Raw genomic sequence first — 19,233 nt, 5'->3', positions numbered from 1 at the left:
GAGCAAGTGGTGTCTTTGCACCAGACAGGGAGTATTTAGAGCAGCCTGAAGGCTGAACTTTAGGCTTCAGGCTCACAAGCATCACCTCATTATTTGAACCCCCCACCATCATGTCAGTTCCACTTTAATACCAATTCAAAATTTATTCACAAGCAAACACGATTAACAAATGTTGTATACTTCTCTTTAAATTTTAAAAGGCAGAACAAACTTGTGTGTTTACATTTTGATCACATATCGTGCCTTGAAGCTGTAAACATTGTCAAAAGTATATTTAGGATTTATTAAAGCCCAGACGACTTAATTAATAATTCAGCTCATTAATGATCCAACTGAGAGCATCATTTATTCCATTCATAATTAATCACTGTCTCATACTGCCATGCTGCCATCACATTGTTTAAGCCCCCCCCCCGCCTTCATACAAAATGCATGCTCTTTGATTAATGTTCCAGCTTTCGATTCCTCTCACTGACTCTATTTCATAGTCATCTGCATCCCCAGCTAGCATCTCGGATTCTTTTTATTGCCATAGAAGATGTGTACTTTTTTATGCGGTATGAGCGAAGCGAGTTGTTCCCGATGTGTGTGCGCGCGCAAATGTGTGCTCTTCCTGTCACAGGCGATGGCAGTCCCATAAATCAGAGTATTTTCTCACTGTTGGGTGGACTATAGTACATTAACTATTGCATTACATTAACTACCACACACACATGCACACACACACATGTAATCACAGAGCAGCATTGCACTGCAGGGTACAAGAGCAAAGGGAGGTCGGAGAGCCTGACTTTCACTTATAACTTATTCATGCTTCACGCAGTCATTCGGCACACCTGTGAAAAAGTCCATTTTTTTCACAGTGGGAATGCTCAGCTAAAGAAGCCTTTGACTTTAAAATGACAACTTGCTCCTCAATCATCTCCACATAGAATTTCCTATGACCTCTGTTAGGTCTTCAAATGATGGGAGCTGCTATTTTTTATTTATTTATTTTTAACCCAAAGTAAGGTGTGCACTTCTGTGCTCACAGTCGGTATCAGTGCTCCAGCTGGTGTGATGTCATAGTTGGCTGATTGAATCATTGGCCAGTCTGGAGAGAGTCATCTTGCATGATATGCAGTTACACTTTCAATCTGTCCATCATGTTTTTATTTTATTTTTTTTCAATTTTCTTTAACTTTACTCCAAGTAGTTTTTATTCCAGTTGAGGTTTCCTAATTAATGCATCTATGAACTTTGTCTGGGTAGTTTTTGTAAAGTTGCAAATGTTTTTATAAAACTTAACAGATGCAGTTTGCAGCATTTAATGACCATTTACAGCATACTTTATAATTTCCATCCAAGTAATACAATACTTGTTTTAAAGAATTTATAAGTAGACAATAATATAGACAGTGGTTCCATCTGCAATCACCAGTCAGTCACATAATCACATCTCATGGAAGTAGTAACCAATCAAAACCATCTGTTAGATTGATAATGTCAAACTTATTTTACATCAGGGGCCACATGCAACCCATCGTAAGTGGGCCAAACCACTGAAACCACCCTTTCTGTCACTGTGGAGATATTTAACTACACTTTTAAATTCCTGAGATATCTTAATATAAGAAAAAAGAAGTGCAGCTTTAACAGCATTACTGAGTTTTTCCACATATCCAAGAAATGCTGCTGTAGAAAATGAAATAAATCTGTTAGCATGAATAAATAAATGTGTCAAATTACAGAAAAAAAGTTCTGGTAGCGCCCCGGTAATTACTAAACTGAACATTTTTGTTAATTGTTTTTTTTTATTTTTTTTTTTATTTTTTTTTACTGTGGACCCAGTGGGAAAATTCACAATGCAGGAACACCAGCAACACTTAAGGGAAGATGAACAACTTTAATAATTGACCAACGCGTTTCGGCTTCTTTCTTTGACAGATTTCTGTGAAAAGTAGAGCTCCATAATCTTGTGATGGATATTCCTTTTGCAAGATGGAAAAAAGCTATCCTAATAGTTCACAGGTTGTATAATCCAATATATTTAATATTTATTATTTTATTTATTTTATTTAATTACATTGCTCAGTGCTTGATCTACAGGGTGGGCCATTTATATGGATACACCGTAATGAAATGGGAATGGTTGGTGATATTAAAGTCCTGTTTGTGGCACATTAGTATATGTGAGGGGGGCAAACTCCTCAAGATGGGTGGTGACCATGGTGGCCATTTAGAAGTCGGCCATCTTGGATACAGAGGGCCATGTGACACATCAAACTTATTGGTAATGTCACAAGAAAAACCATGGTGTGCTTGGTTTCAACGTAACTTTATTCTTTCATGAGTTATTTACAAGTTTCTGACCACTTATAAAATGTGTTCAGTGTGCTGCCCATTGTGTTGGATTGTCAATGCAACCCTCTTCTCCCACTCTTCACACACTGATAGCAACACCACAGGAGAAATGCCAGCACAGGCATCCAGTATTCGTAGTTTCAGGTGCTGCACATCTTCTAGACGGCAATGATGGTAAAGCTTAGCCTTGTTTTATTATTTACTTCTTAGTACTACCTCCAGATGTGGTAATTTCTGGCCAATTTCTGGATGCCACTGAGATAAATGTGGAGTCCAAAACCGGTAGGTGGTCTGTCTATCTTTTATATACAGTCTATTCTTAAAAGGCAATTAGGGCTGTTTCATCAGTTATGTTGGACCCTGAGTGTTGATCTGAATTGCCAGGGGCTTTTATTGAACAACAGTATTTGACTGTTGAAATCTTTTTCATAAATATCACATTTGATAATCACCAACAAATACAAAATATAGCACATATTAAAATGTACCAGGGTTATAAACACATAATTGCTACTGTCTCATGTCATCTATGTTAGCATAAAAAATGTATAAAATGTTATCAACACTAGTAATTTACCAGCTGTACTCTCAGTGCTTATGAGCCACTGACATTTGCTGTACTTTATCATCCAAGTTTGTAAAGACCGTCATTTACTGTAGAATGTGCGGTTCATGAGTTATACAATGAGGCAAGGACGAATGGTGAGCTGAATGGGTGCGACATGCAAGTAGAGCATTATCGACGGATATGTTAATGTACTAATTAGAGGGTTACACGGGGGCATAATTAGGATTTTAGTTTGAAAAGCTCCGTGGTATTCAGCTGTGCTTGACAGGACAATAAAGGGAAAACACGTCGACCTTCCTCTCGGCCACAAGCGGCAAATATCTTAAACTGGATTTCGTTTGTAGCCTGGGCTGAAAGGAAGGAGGAGTGAAGAGAATTTTTATGCCTCATCACACCCTCATCACACCCTCATTCAAGATGGCAGACACACTCTGCGGTACTCTTGCCCCCGTGTGAGAATTTTAATAGATAATGCAGCGATGCCTGAACAGAGAAACAAACTTGGTTGTGCGTGACAGCGACCGCCCGGGAGCCGGCTAATGCTCACCAAGTGGTGCAGAATATCCAGTGACCTATTATGTGCAGCTGATGCTTTTTCCTCTTTAAACCTTCCCAAGTTGCATCTTGATCTAATAAAACTGGATTGGTATTAGTAATAGGAATATAAAAAAGAAAGGCAGAATGATCTGATCTTTTTTGCTCTTTGCTACTTAAAAAAAAGCAGGATGTTACTGACCCTTAAGCTGATTCATGAATCAGTAACAAATGGCTTAAAGATAGCCCCGTTTTATGGAGGTCTTCCACACAGTTTTCAGTGTCTCGGTTTATGAGAGCCTGGTCAAAAAACTGTCCAACTTTATTACGTTTGACAGAGTTTTAATGCTGGATTGAGCCTTTAGGCAGGTCAGAGAAATACGCCTTAGCATCAATGGTGCTGGGTATCATTTAAAATTTACTGATGTGAAAATGATGCTTCCATTATGACACTCCCTGACTTCTTTTTTTTATACAGGCCTTTATTCTGTGACTAGCATTATAAATTGAAATGACTTCCATTTGCTGATGATACGAGGTGCAGGCGAAAGCTCCGGTAAAGCCGAAGCTTTTTGACTTTGAGCTAAAATGATTTTGTCTTATATGCCAAGACAGATTTTCTTTTTTGCCCAGCCACAATGCATGCAGCACAGCCAGCTGTAACAAATAATGAAGTTGTGGTAGCCTGCTGGTAATAAGCAGCTCTTATTTATTCAAGCTGTTGAACTGAAATGCTGAACAAAGATAAGACCGTTGGAGGCTATGAACCAAACCAGTGGTTTAATTTTTTAGTTTTGTGGCTAAACTCCTAAAACGCTGTCAATCTTTTTGCTCAAAATAAACATTTTTGACCTTTATTATTATTATTATTATTGTTTTAAAGATACAGACATTTCTTGTCTTAGTCTTTTTTTGGTGAAATTATGTGATGTCATAGCGTGCCAGCTGGTACTGCAATGGGTTGAGGGCAAGCATCGGGGACGGGAGTCCTTCAGTGACAGTTTGAGGCCACACTGGGTCCGCTGACAGCTAATGATGATGCTGCCTGACACCCATATGTATGCATGTGTGCGAGTACACTTATGTGCACATGTCTATGTTTATCCCAGTTTGCCCGTGTGCAATACGGGTGCACATTTGTGTGCAGGCTTTTGGGGCATTTATGCTTGCACGCTTCTCTGTGCATAGGGGCATGTTTGCATTAGCCCAGATGATGTTCCGGTGGTGACAGAATGACCTTGAGCTCTAGCTGTTGGGTAATGTGCCAGATTTAGACAATGGATCTAGAAGAGAGGATGTTTAGTACCCCGCATGAATAATGTGGAAAAGAACTGCTCTAAGTCTAATTTAACTGTAACCCTGTTTTTAATCACATCCAATGCCATGTCACGCTTGAAAGGAGATGTTCACAACTGCTCATGGTTCAGAGTTTATTACTCAGCCTGACCTCGGTTGTCTCATTCTTTTTTTTATTCGGAACACACAAACAGCGGGGAATCAAAATATCGTTGTATGTCAGGCTTGAGTTCATCCAGTTCACGTACACAAATAGACGTGAGTGCAGACTCACCTCTGATTCTGTGCTATCTGCTGATTCATGTTATAAATGTGCAACATTCAGTATTCTTCTTGTTTCTCAAATCACATAAGTCCATATGTACTCTTGCTATTTTGAGTGAATGGGTACATTCATGTACATGCAGTGACATATGGGTATGTAAGTATAGTATGTAGACTGAGCACACATTTTTAGGAAGACCTGTTCAACTGCTCGTCAGCACCAATGTGTAATCAGCAATTGTTTAAGTTCAAACTGACCATCAGAACGGGAAAGAAAAGCTGATTTAAGGGACTTTGAAAGTGGAAGGAATTTTGGGCCTAGTTGGGCTGGTCTGAGTACAGGGTGGGCCATTTATATGGATACACCGTAATAACAATGGTTGGTGGGAATGGTTGGTGATATTAAAGCCCTGTTTGTGGCACGTTAGTATATGTGAGGGGGCAAACTCCTAAAGATGGATGGTGACCATGGTGGCCATTTAGAAGTCGGCCATCTTGGATACAACTTTTGTTTTTTCAATAGGACGAGGGCCATGTGACACATCAAACTTATTGGTAATGTCACAAGAAAAACAATGGTGTGCTTGGTTTCAATGTAACTTTATTCTTTCATGAGTTATTTACAAGTTTCTCTTTGTTCACAGCCATTGACATGTCGAAGAGGTTAACACGTGAGGAGCGGAACGAAATTGTGTTGATATCTGGTGAATGCAGTAACCGGGTCATTGCAGCAGATTTCAATGCAAGACACCCTACGAGACCACCCATCTCCCCTGCTACAGTTAGCAAACTGCTTGCTAAGTTTCGTGAAACTGGTTCAGTGTTGGATTTACCAAAATGTGGACGCAAGAAAAATGTCACTAATGAAGAAAGATCAGTGGCTGTCCTAGCTTCATTCAGCAAGCGCCCAAAGCGTAGCACTTGCCACATGTCACTGGAGAGTGGCATTAGTCGAACATCCCTTCGGCGGATATTAGCTACTCACAAATGGCACCCTTACAAACTCCAGCTACTGCAGCATCTCAACGAGGATGACCCAGATCGGCACACGGAATTTGCAGAATGGGCAAAACAAAAATTAGAACAGGACCCTCAGTTCACGCAGAAGATTTTATTCAGTGATGAGGCAAACTTTTATGTGAATGGTGAAGTTAACAAACAAAACCACCACTATTGGTCTGACACTAACCCACATTGGATGGATCCCTCCAAGACTGTTGGAACAACAAAAGTGATGGTTTGGTGTAGAGATGGACCGATCCGATATTACGTATCGGATACTGACCTAAACTACTGGAGAGAAATAAAAAATGTAATCCGATCCGTTAAATATCAAAAAAGCACCTCACAAAACCTGCGACACGCTGTAACTCGCCTCATAACTTTAGCACGTCGGAACAGTATGCGTCACGTGATAGAGCGGCTGTGGCGTGCGAGACCTGTCAGTGGTCTGGTTAAGCATTTGGAGCTTCGCTACCAACCCGGAATTTCATCTCCGACAAAGATATCCCCAAGAAAAATAAAGCAAGTGTGCAAGTCCATCTCTGAATGTTTGTAAAGCATTCCCGCGTTAAGCTTAACAACCGATATATGGAGCAACTGCCTCTTCTCTCTCCCTCCCTCTCCTGCTGCTACTTCAATCATGAAACTGATCAATGATCAGCTGATCGGCTTTTCTGTCGTGACTTCGTCTCTCTTGTTTGTTCATCGCCCACTTCGCACCAGAAAGAGGAAACCAGCGGCTTAACAACAGCAGCACATTTAAGCTTGATAAGCTGTTCTTAGAATTTATTTAATATTACTTTCTACACCAGGATCCTTTTCTACGTAGCTGACGGCTGGTAACTGTGTAGGGACGGATCTAGCAAAGTTTAGCCAGGGGGGCCGATAGGGCATTAACAGGGAAAAGGGGGCACAAAGACATACTTTTCTTTCTTATTCTCATTTAAAATGTGTAGCTTTTAATAAATAATTATCCGAATCTTACACCCAAAGTTTTAATCTGTCAAAAAATGTATAGAAGTCCATTACTGTATATAGTAACTATTAAGTCTAATATACCCTAGGTAAGCTATTGTACTTTTTCCATCTGTGCAGTCTGCAATTCTGTTGCAGAAAGATGCTGAATCTATTTAATTATTCTTGAAAAATAATTGAGTTCTGTGCATTTTTTCCCCCACACTGCATCAAATTAAAGTTGATTACGTCGATTAAGCATCATGAGGTGGAGGGTGGGGGGTTCCCTATTTTTAATTTTTTTTGCTGGGAGTTTTAGAACACTATTAGTTAGGTTGCTTACTCTTTAAAATACCAGAATAGGGAGGATGGAGTAGGTTTAAGTTTATTAGATTGTTCAGTATTGCTGAACTATGAAATATTTTTACACACAGGTGTAACAGAATAGCTTTAGTGTTTGTTTTTTTGTAACTTGAGTATGAACTTATACAAAACGCAGCAAGATATTAAAAAAACATTTTTATTGATTAAAAAACACACTATATCGGATTCACATCAGTATCGGCAGATTTATGATATCGGTATTGGACAGAAAAAAAGTGGTATCGTGCCATCTCTAGTTTGGTGTGGTATATGGGGTACAACGATAGTGGGTCCATTCTTCATCAATGGAAACCTCAAGGCCACTGGATATTTGAAATTGCTACATGATGATGTGTTTCCCTCTTTGTCCACTGAAGCTGGCACGTTCCCTGAGTTTTTCCAGCAAGATGGTGCACCACCACATTATGGGTGCCAGGTCCGAGCATTCCTAGATGAACAGTTTCCTGGAAAGTGGATTGGTCGTCGTGGGCCAGTAGAATGGCCCCCAAGGTCTCCCGATCTGATCCCCTTAGACTTTTATCTTTGGGGTCATCTGAAGACAATTGTCTATGGTGTGAAGATACGAGATGTGCAGCACCTGAAACTACGGATACTGGATGCCTGTGCTGGCATTTCTCCTGCGGTGTTGCTATCAGTGTGTGAAGAGTGGGAGAAGAGGGTTGCATTGACAATCCAACACAATGGGCTGCACATTGAACACATTTTATAAGTGTATTTCAGAAAATGTTGATCTTCTGGACTTTTTCCACACAACCAAAATCTCTAGGGTTTACAGAGAATGGTCTGAAAAAGAGACACTATTCAATGAGCAGCACTTCTCTGGGGAAAATGCCTTCTTGATGCCAAAGGTCAGGGGAGAATGGCCAGACTGCATTGAGGTGATAAGAAGGCAACAGTAACTTGTTACAACCCAGGTATGCAGAAGAGCATCTCTAAATGGTTCACAAGATATCATACCTTTAAGCAGAAGAGCACACCAGGAGCCACATGTCAGTGAAGAACAGAAAAAAGAGGCTACAAGTCACACTGTCTCACTAAAATTGGAATATAGATGGTTAGAACCCTGGTCTGATGACTCTCAGATGGTATGGTCAGAGTCTGGCATGCATAACATGAAAGCGTGGAGCCACCTTATGTCAGTGGTTCAGGCTGGTGGTGGTGATGTCATGGCGTGGAGGATATTTTCTTGGATTAAAACCTTCACCATCTGAACATCCTCTAACAGGTTACCTGAATAACATTGCTGTTCCAGTAGAAGAGCATAGGATAACAGCAGTTTTAGCAAGCCATTGCATAGCAACCTATCACTGAGTTTGGTCACTAGCTAGCAACAGCGTTTCATTGAAATACCAGGTGTAGGGTCAAATTAGTTAAAACTAAGACAACTCACTGTCTTCGATTAGAGACAAACTCACATAATATGCAATATAATTTATTTAAAAATAGTGTGCACTACATGGAGTGTACTAACAGAGCAAATTGAGGCCCCACATCTGATTTGTTTGTTATTGGAACTACTCTTTGCTGCCACAGAAAGGTTACTCTTGATCTATAGTCATTTTCTGAGAAAAGAGAGACCTTGCACTTAGTGTTTATCATGTTGATTTCTTTATCTCCTGCACTACCCCCCTTTATCTCTTAATCTTTCTGTCTTGCCTCTTGTCCCTTCCTAATGTCTGTTTTTCGAGGCTTTTCTGTGTATTAGTTTTTCGCAGATTAGATCACTTTATTTACTGAGGTCACTTGACAGAGACAGATAGCTTCCAGGCTCCACAAGAGTATCTCCAAAAACACACAAAGGAGCACAACCAAAATACAACTTCATTCCTACTTTACACCCCCTTAAATCCCAAACTGCGCTTCAAAGCAGACAATGTCTCAGCTGGTACCAGCTGTATGTCTTCGACTTCCTGATTAAAACCAGTCCTCTGCTGACCGCATGTGAACTTGCTCTTAAAAAAAGGGCCAAAGGTCAGCTTGAGGGGAAATCTGTTTGGCATTTTCCAAAAGGGCTTTTACTGCAACTACAAAGATGGCCCCGTGTTTTCTTTTGGTCTTATACAAGAAGGTCTGCACTTAAGAGCAAACATAAGAAGGCCTATACAGAATATCTCCCAAGCTTCACATGAGTCATACAGTAAATACTGTTAAAGATAACAATCAGTGAAGAGGGGAGGTTTTAAGATGCTCTCCATCCAAGTCGTAAAGGTGCCTCTGGAAGATAATATGCAGATGGATCTGATGTTTTTTTAGTACGGATTGGTGGGTTTGAAAGGATTTGCATTGTTGGATACTCTACAGAATTTGTCTTTTTGCATATCGTTCACCCAGGATGTTGACCAGGGTCTATTTAAATACCTTGAAGTGCACACATGTGAGGTAAATCCTACAAATCCCAGGCTACCCATGGCGTTGCTGCCCTCTGCAAAGGTCTTGGTCATAACCCTGTCGTCTTTTATCCCTGTAATGGTCCGAGAGAGGAGACAGACCCCTCTGCATTCCGCTCATTCCTGGTAGTTAAAAGTAAAGCCTCTTTAAATTCTGAGCAGAGGCCAACCTTTCCCAAATTGAGAGTCGTCATGGGACACTTGAAAATGAAAAGGCAAGCGTACAGACCCTATATTTTACCAAAAGATGGAGCAGCCTTCATAAAGCAGACGATAAAAATCAAGCTTGGAAATATTGCTTTGGGTTTCCATAGAAAAGCTTTTACCGTCACTAACTTTATTATCTGTCTCATGTTTTCTTACAGCTGATGATAAAAAAAAAAAGCTCTCTGGGTACAAACAAAACCGCAGCCTTGAATACAAACAGAGTCAAACTTTCTCGGTCTCTCTGGTTTGTGAATACATCTGTGTTTCTATGTGTGTGTCAAAACATCTCCACGGAAATGACATTTCTGAACAGAATGGAAAATTTTGTGTTTTTACTAAAAAAAAAAAAAAGAAGAAAAAAATATTTTTCCTTTATTTCTTGCTTTAAAAGTTATAAAATGAAGCCATTATTATTCTAATACTCAGCACCCTTTTGTCTTTTTCCACAATGACATTTGAAGCACAATCACAATACCACCAGGGGCATCACAGGGATATATAGTTCAAAGTGAAAAACAGTCACGCTGCTTTACAGCAGACCATGCTTGACAAAGCTTTAGCTACTGTGTGTGTGCTGAGAGACTTGAATGAAGAGTCCTCGTGTTCATGTTTTAATTCCAAAGAGTGCTGTTGGATAACTTCCAAGGGGGGAAAAAAAGTAACAGACGACCTGTCAATGCAACACAATACAGTATCCATGTCTACAGTGTTGCATCAGTGGAATAAAACATTTTGAGTCTGTGCAAGCTCAAAGACAAAACTTTGTTTCAAAGGAAAGCAAACTCTCACTTTAGTGGTACAGAAAACTGAATAAATGGTAAGTTCAAAAGTAGGCAGCAATTTTTAAAGAAATAGGTAAAAGCTGTTCACGCAAAACAATAGAACAAAATATAGTCAGATGGCAAAATAGACTGGTGATTAACATCAATCAAATGAATAATGGCAATTTGAATAGTAGGGATGGTGTTACGGGCTCTGCTGAGACAGCGTCTGTGTGGGATATCCTGGATGGATGGAAGAGAAGTCCCACTGATCTTTTCAGCAATTTTCACCACTCTCTGTAGCGACTTCTTCTCTGGGACCCTGGAGCTGCCAAACCAGATGGAGGTACAGCTGGTCAGCACGATCTCGACAGTGACACGGTAGAAAGTGGAGAGGATGGGAGGGCAAAGGTATGCTCTCCTCATCCAGGAGCAGGAAGTACAGACACTGCTGAGTCCATTTAACTACTGATCCTGTATAAAATGATCAGTCCAGGCTGTCAGTTATCTCTACCCCCAAAAGCTTGATGCTTTTGACTACCTCCACAGCACTTGTTGTCAAGGACAAGTGTGGAATGACTGGGCTGTTTTTTCCTGAAGTCGATGATAATCTCCTTGGTCCTCTTAATGTTCAGTGTTCAGGAACAGACTATTAACACTGCACCAGTCCACCAATCGCTTCACCTCCTCTCTATAGGACAGGTCATTGCTGTTCCTAATGAGACCTACCACTGTTGTTTCATCTGCATACTTGATGATGTGATTAGAAGCAGATGCAGCACTGCAGTCATATGTCAGCAGCGTGAACAGCAGTGGGCTCGGAACAGAGCCCTGAGGCGAGCTAATGGAGAGGGAGATGGAGCTGGAGATGCTGTTTCCCACTCTTACTGACTGAGGTCTGTTGGTGAGGAAGTCCAGCAGCCAGTTACACATGGGGGTCCAGATACCCTTGGGTCAACACCCAAGGGTATCTGGACCCCCATGTGTAACTGGCTGTAACTGACTTTTGTTGACCATCTGCTGACCGTATTGAATGCTGAGCTGAAGTCAACAAGAAGCATTCATACATGACTTCTCCTCCACAAGTGCCAAGCTCCGGTGGAAAGCAGAGGAAATGGCATCCCCTGTAGACAGTTGAGCTTGGTTCATTCTGTACTTTTAGTTTTTCATGTACTTCCTGTATCATCCATGGTTTCTCATTGGCCTTAGTGGGGATGTTCTTTATGACACAGAGGTCCTCTGTGCATTTATGGATGTAGGCAGATACAGATGTAGCATACTCCTGCACATTAGTGTGCTGATTATCAGTGGCAGCAGCTCAGAACATGTCTGCGTGGATTCAAAGCAGTTCTTTTAGACTTCCATTAATCCCTCAGACCAAACTTACCTTCCTCACAAAGAGTTTTTCTCTGATCAGTAGGGGCCTATATGCAGGTATTAGCATCACAAAGATAAGGTCTGATGAATTTACTGCTTGAGAACTGGTCGATGTTCGTAATTCCAACAGGAACTGGCGATCGTACACAAGTTTACTGACGTTATGCTGATTGTGAAAAACTGCAGTTCCTTAAATGACCAATGGGGTCTGACTCTGAAAATATGTCAATCCTCAAATGTTAAAAGGCCCAACTTTAGAGCAGAAACAGAGTTTTGTGTTATTTATGCTTCAGCAGGAAATCTACATTGCAATGTCCATCAGGAGCGGAAACTCCTTTTAACCCTACACCGTAACCTTATATGTAACCTGACGTGCACCTCCTGAGAAATGTAACTACACGCTGGGTCGATGCAGCCGGCAGTGACTTGAGTGGCGTGGAAGGTTATGGTGTAGGACTAAAAGGAGTTTCAGGTTACGACGTAAGTTAGGACCCAGATTTTCCATAGAAGTCCCAATCAAGCTTAAACGTCTACTTAAGAATATAGCTTTGGTATGTGTATAGCTAGTTTCCTCAGTGGTACCAGCAGGATACTTTTGTAACTAGCTATCTTAAAATGTATAAGTTCTTATAGTTTTCATTATTAGGTGTGCTTTTTAAGAATTTTGCTACAATTACATCACACTGTAATTGTATCACACTCTATCACACTAACCAGCACTAACCAGCAGAAAGAAATTCGATTAATGTGTTTGTATGTTACTTAGCATAGCTGACTATGCTTGCCATCTCTGTGAAGCTAATATCTGAGACTTAAAAAAGGCACTCCTGAAAGTCCAACCTTTAGCGAGACATATTTTCCAATTTCACCAGTCAACTCATGTTTATTCTTAGTTCTTAGATCGTAGGGTCATATTTTTCCTTTGACATTTCTTTTTTTTTTACTAACTGCATGTGCTTTTACTTTTCCTTCTTCACATAGCGAGGGAACACTTCACGTCTTGCCGGCCTGGTAAAGAGTGTTCAGAAAGTGAGTGGTCTTGCTCTCTTGCCGGCAACTGACCCGAGATGGAAACTCTTTCCTTGTCCTTTTCCAAAAGAGCATTCTTTAGCAGCAGCCTCACCTCGACTGATCCCACTCCAACCGCCAGAAATACACACCAGAATCCTGCAACCGCAACACACACACACACACACACACACACTGAGCATACACATATACTTTAGTGAACTTAGTCTAGGGTTTGGAATATGAAAATGTTCCCTGATGTTTAAAAAATTCACTAAGCATGCCATACTTTCCCACTTTAAGCGTATTTTACCACTTTGGCTCTAAATGACCTTATAAGAACTCCAAAAACACATTATCTAATAGGAATCTGTTAAACGCGCCAGTGAAAAAAAATGCCAAGCATCGACAGTTTTAGGCATGCTGTTTGGGACTTAGCAGACCCAAACAAACAGGTTTATCTGGCATATTCAACATATTTTCACGCCAAAACATACAAGCATGCAAGATAGAGTTAAACCGACAATCCACTGCAAGAGCAGGAACCATGTTCTACACTCAAAAACTAGAGGAGTCACTTCTCTAGGGCAAAAATGTTAGGGATTATTTCAGATAAGCTAGCAATGAGCTGCTTGCTATCAAGTTTTTTTTTTTAAACATAAACTGTAGACTTCTTAAAAATGGTTTTGATTCAGACTTTCTGCTATTTCTCACACATAATCGCTTTCTCAAAATGAACTGTCCACTGCGTTTCAGACAGGTAGGCTTTCCAAGCAGCTGAAGATTCTGGATCAAAGATTGCAGTAATGACAGGCCAGCGTGGGCTGCGTGTGCAACTGACTTGCATCTCGGAGATTAATTTAAGCTGCTTTCCTTGTGGGCTGTGTTAAAAAAAAAAGGGAAAAAAAAAGGAGGAGATTGTTTTTATGGGGAGCAGCCAAAACAGCTGAGGTTTCAAGGTGGAGGGAGAGAGGGAGCGACATCGGGACATTGGGGAGGCATTTAAATAAATTACAGAGGGTGAATTTGTGCTGAGGACGTGTCAGGGGTGGACAGATGGAAGGTAATACACAGGTGTCTCATGTGTAGTGGATTTTACTCATCTCCAATACAAAGAGAACTTCATTTGACAAATATTTAACATATTTGTTGAAGTGTTCTTACTTTGAACTGCTGTTGATGGCATTCGCCTTTAGTACAGCTTCCACTATGCTTGTTGTTCTCCTAGTAAATAACAAATCACGGTCACGGCATTTATACTAATCTGTGGTTTTAAGCTCCCTAGCATAAACAATGTTCTTCCTCACTAACTGCTATTAACTGTAGCACAGCTGGTATAAATTAAAGTTAAATGACAAATTCAACTGGTGTCTTTAGGGGTCATTGACCACAACGATGATAAACATAGTGTCAGTATGTAATATGTAATAAGAGATTTCCTCATCTTCTTGCTGCACTTGTATTTCAAGCAATTCAGTTTTATGTAACTTTTATTCAACAAAAGTCAGACACACATATTATTATTTTGAAGTGAATAATGTAAAACTTGTAGGCCCACACGTCAACACAAATCCCTATCCTGATGAGGACACACATCAGGTCTTTCTTTCAGTACTGGCACCAGTGTAACCGATCAATACAGTGATTCGTCTTTAGAAACATGCACAGTTAGAAAATGGAGCCTTAAATCCTGACAGCTCAACACGTGATTTGTGGAACAGTTTAAGTTCGGGCTCTGGATTCTTGGCTTCCTTTGTGTTAGCATGCTACCTGTGCAGATACATTTGAAGAACTGACTTTGCATTGCAAATCTCCAAACAAATTAGCTATAATCAGAAATGTAATCTTAGCAATGTTTTTTACAACAGTTTTTATGTCCTCCATTATGCTTAACTACCAAACAATACCTCAAACTATGAAAGGGTTGTGATGCCTTTAAAGCAAAAGTTAATGTTGCAACAGTGAAAAGTGCTATGCAAACTGAAAACTACTTTACTACCACTTTACTAGCAGTTGGCAAGTGTTTGCAGACAAGTAGGCATCTTCAGACAAACTATGGACAACTGTGGCAATCTGAAGTTTGGTTCACCAGGCACTGTAAACAAACAAGCTTAGCAAACAATTTCACCTACCAACCTCCAGCAACCATTTGCCAACTACTTGCGAAATATAGATTTTTTCCAGTGACAGGAGGCTATCGGGCGGTCACTGATGGACTCTAAACCTGGATGACTCAGACTTTAGTGATCGGCTTCAGGGTTCCAGCTGCCTACAGCAAACACTCAGGAAGTTTTTTTTTCTATACCAAATGGTGGTTGGCAGCCAGTTGCCAACTGGGGCAACAATCTCGGCCTGAGTGACTGGGGTGTAAATATAAGCTAGCTCAATTAACAAGCTGCATAATCTGTATGTGCTGGAAGCACTAACTGGTGCAAAGCTATGGGCTAATATGATGCTGCACTTTAATATACCAAGAATAGACCTGAAACTTCTTGGACAATCTGTGCCACATAAGCAAGCCATATCTGTCATGATTAAAAGTATTATAGTTATCATCTATGCCAATCAAAACAGCCCTACCTCTAACTTTTAGCCTTAAAAATATCCAACAGGAGAAGTTATGAAAAAAATGTGTCTACTATAAGGCTGTTACGAAAGGGGAAAGTATCCATAAACACCCCAAATGCTTCGTGTATCTGTAAGCGTGTATTTTAATGCTATGAAGTTGGGCATTTTAACATGAGAGCCTGTGGGGACTTTGTCTTTTCTAGCATTTCAGGCTCAAGTAACCACTCTTGGAGCTGCTGTTACTGGCTTCATTTTTCACTCCCGGAGGTTTGGCCATTTAGAGGGCACTTGAAGTGACTGAGAGATGCAGTAAATATTTGCAAGACGAAAACATAAACCCAGCAAAATAATCTGGAGTCTGGCTTTTTATTTGTTCAATTATTGCATCTGAGACTAAGCAATTATTTGAAAATGCACTCTTGAGAACTATGGGATGTTTTTTTTTTGTGCTCATCACACTTGGAATATGAATTTGCATGCAAAACATATTACTGCAAGGATAAGTAGACATGCACACCCAATGTCTGTTTGTATGACTGCAAGGACACTTGCACACACAGCGGGCCCTGACTCCACCCCCCAGCAGTTCAGTGATTGGCCTACTTTGAGACAGAGCAGCTCGCTGGCAGATTTGAATACAGGGAAACAGAAAGGGAGGAATGGACAGAGGAGGAGGGGATAAAGAGAGGGGGGCGGTACACTACTTTGTCCCGTCTCTCTCTCTCTCTCTCTTTCTCTGTGCCGGGTCAGGATGGAAAGGCTTACACAGGCAGGGGAGGAAACATGTCATGAGAGGTGATGACACAGCCACGGAGACGCATCCACATCCTCTCTGACTCCCAAGTTTGCTGCTCGCTGCTGCTTTTGCCACTGCCGCCGCTGCTGCTGTTTCTGCATCCCACAGAGGAGAGAGAGAGCCAAAGATAGCTGACATTCCCTCCCCCCCCACTCCCACTTCTCTCTCTCTTCCTCTCTTTTTCACTTTTGTTTGTGGATGATGGGATTTTAATCATGTGGAAGGTAAGGAACAGGAAGAAGAGAGGGGAGTTTGATTTGTATTTTTTTTTTTTTTTTGTATGTGTGTGTGCTTACTGTATGGAGGTGTGGGAGGTGTGGGCTGTCTCAGAGGGAGTTCTTCTTAGAGTAGTTTACTTAAGTCTCCCAGTCCCTGGGGGATTCCCGCATGCTTTCACCCTCCAACTCAGATCAGACTGTATTCTCAGTGGAAATAAGGAGTGGAAGCATTCAGTGCCAGCATTGCTGGAATGATAATGACAGAGCGGTGGCTTCAGGACTGAGCCAGCGAGTAGTGTGGAGCCAGTCTGTATGGTGGTTGAAAAGAAACTTGTGAAGAAACAGTTGCTGGACAGACATTTATAGCGAGGAGTTCTGAAGAACTTCAGCTTTTAATTTGGGCTCGTGGTCCTCCCTGAAGTGTGGCAGCTTCCACAGACACGAGCAAATCAGCTGATCCCACTTTAAGAGGTCGACAGGTATTAGCTGTAAAACTTTGGCAGCTTACCAAAAAAGTCTGTGTGTGGGCATTGTTACGTAGCATGTGAGTCTGGCTTTTTGTGACCCAAATTCAAAGAGCCACTGGATATTTTGGTGGTTGCTTGAAGCGCCGGCACACATAAAGGAGACAGGAGACAGTGCCTTGAAGGATGGTTAAAAGTGCACTCGTACTTGAGTACTTGAGTGTGTAAGAGCAGCTTCAGAGGTCCCAAATGTTTTGTCTGCTTTCCACTAAAGTGTGCAGGGAGTTTGACAGCGTTAATTTGAAAGGGGAGATGTTTATCTGTACTGTCCTCCCCAATTCCTTCCTCCTCTATTGAAAGCCCTGTATGTGCAGATAGGATAAAACACCTTCGTATACAGGTTAGCTGCACTACATGCTCTACACGTTGTTCACATCCGCACAAGTCGCTCATTCTGTGTTTTTAAGCCTCCCAGAGGTCAAGTTATTGAATTTCTCTGTGCTGAGCCGTGTTAAGTACACATCAGTGCATGTGTGTGAGAGCGTGCATGCATCTTGTGCGTGCTGAATCATGTGGGTGACAGCTGGATAACACGGGCTCAGGGCTGCGAGTGCTTTTTCTCACCTGCGGTGGCTCAGCGAGATCAAGGAAATCCAGGTTTCTGTGTTTGATCTGCGAGACAGTGGAGAACTTGAGGAAGGGGAGGTCACTGTAGCCTAACTTGAGGCCTTAAGTAAGCAATCAAATGCATTAAATAGAAGTAGGTGCTGCTCACTTTTAGTGATAGTTTATGTTGAAGTTGGAAATGGCTTTAACCTCATGAGGTCTGATGTAAAGTAACCCTAACCCCTAACCATATAGTCTTCATAAAATAGAACTTTTTGGTGGGGAAAAAAGTAAATAGTTTATGATTGCTATGATTTATAAACCCACGTATTTTGATCCGTACAGGTCAAAGTTTGGTCACCAGCAGATTACCACAGTTGTCCATAGTTTGTTTGGAAGATGCCAACTTGTCTGAAAACACTTGTAAAATAGTTTTCGGCTTGTGTAGCACTTTTCACAGAGACTGTTCACCATTGTCTATGGAAGTCATATGGAAATGAAATTATCCAATCCATCCAAATATAGCAGTACTTATGTGCTCACCATAAGTTGCCATATTCAAAGTCTGCATTGACATGAATAGACTAGGCAAAACAAAAAGACCCTCTCTGTACTTGGTCCTTAGCTGTCACTTTGCCGACCAATATAGCAACAATAGCATTGTTACGGTTTCTTTTCCTGTTTCCCCCCGACATGTTTCATTGAGACATTGTCAGCCTGGACAGGCTTGACTGAAGCATCTTAGGTTTCAAACCCCCCTTTCTCTCCCGTGAATGAAGACTGAGTGTGGGAACTATGTAGACAAATATAGCAAATGCTGTTTTTTTTTTTTTTTTCATTTGTTTTCCTTCTTGGAGCACATCTGTCAGTTTATGTAAACTTGACTCAGGGATAAGGTGCACTCTTAAACTTTGAGCGTTGTTGATGTAAAACGGATGGCTTGGTTTCTTTGAAGAAGAGCTGTGTGAGGTATTTATAGACAGTGTAGCCTCTAGTTTTGAGAAGCAGGAAGCATTAATGGACTGCAAGCTAAGCAACGTGCTGCTATTGACAGGGTTGGAAGCCAAATATATTGTAATCCGAGACCCACAGATGAAGAAAATGTAGGGTAAGTTGTGTCACCGTTTTACCTCGCTGTATGGCAGTCCTTTCTGATGAGGTACTGAGGACAACCTCTTCAGAAACACCCTTGACAAAAAATAACTTACTTTTTCTTCCAGAACACTGGTTGCTGATCAACTACAGCTTTGACTTTAGTATTCTCACAACATACTCTCACTTCCAGCTCAACAGTCATTTTTAATCACAAACCCCATCTCCTCTTAAAATTTTATTGTTGTCTTCTCCTGAGGTAGCTGGGGCCTCAAGTTAGGAAACATGTTTGGTTTTTTTTAAACTATTTTACTTTTGTTTTAGACTTTACCTTTTCTGAAGCTGTTTGGTTACATCATTTTTCCACTCGTAGCCTAACCACTCTGGAGCCCAAAGTCAGTGTT

The 19,233-nt window shown here is 41.0% G+C and overlaps 1 protein-coding gene across 2 annotated transcripts in view; it reads left to right on the top strand.

The window, feature by feature from the left end:
* The window catches only part of LOC120737530 (E3 ubiquitin-protein ligase Midline-1-like), an 86,484-nt gene that overhangs the window by 9,853 nt on the left and 57,398 nt on the right, over positions 1-19,233 (top strand). Inside the window, exon 1 of one of the 2 annotated variants that reach the window (XM_040038302.1) lies at positions 14,191-16,673. The exons of the other annotated variant lie outside the window; for it this stretch is intronic. The gene's annotated coding sequence lies outside the window, so the exon portion shown is untranslated. Of the gene's footprint in view, positions 1-14,190; positions 16,674-19,233 lie in introns of those variants that run through there. 2 annotated transcript variants of the gene reach the window in all.

The sequence above is a fragment of the Simochromis diagramma genome, unplaced genomic scaffold (assembly GCF_900408965.1).
Source record: "Simochromis diagramma unplaced genomic scaffold, fSimDia1.1 OVJJ01000413.1, whole genome shotgun sequence".
Taxonomy (NCBI): domain Eukaryota; kingdom Metazoa; phylum Chordata; class Actinopteri; order Cichliformes; family Cichlidae; genus Simochromis; species Simochromis diagramma.
Note: the sequence above shows the minus strand (reverse complement) of the source record. Positions and strands in the feature narration are given on the sequence as shown.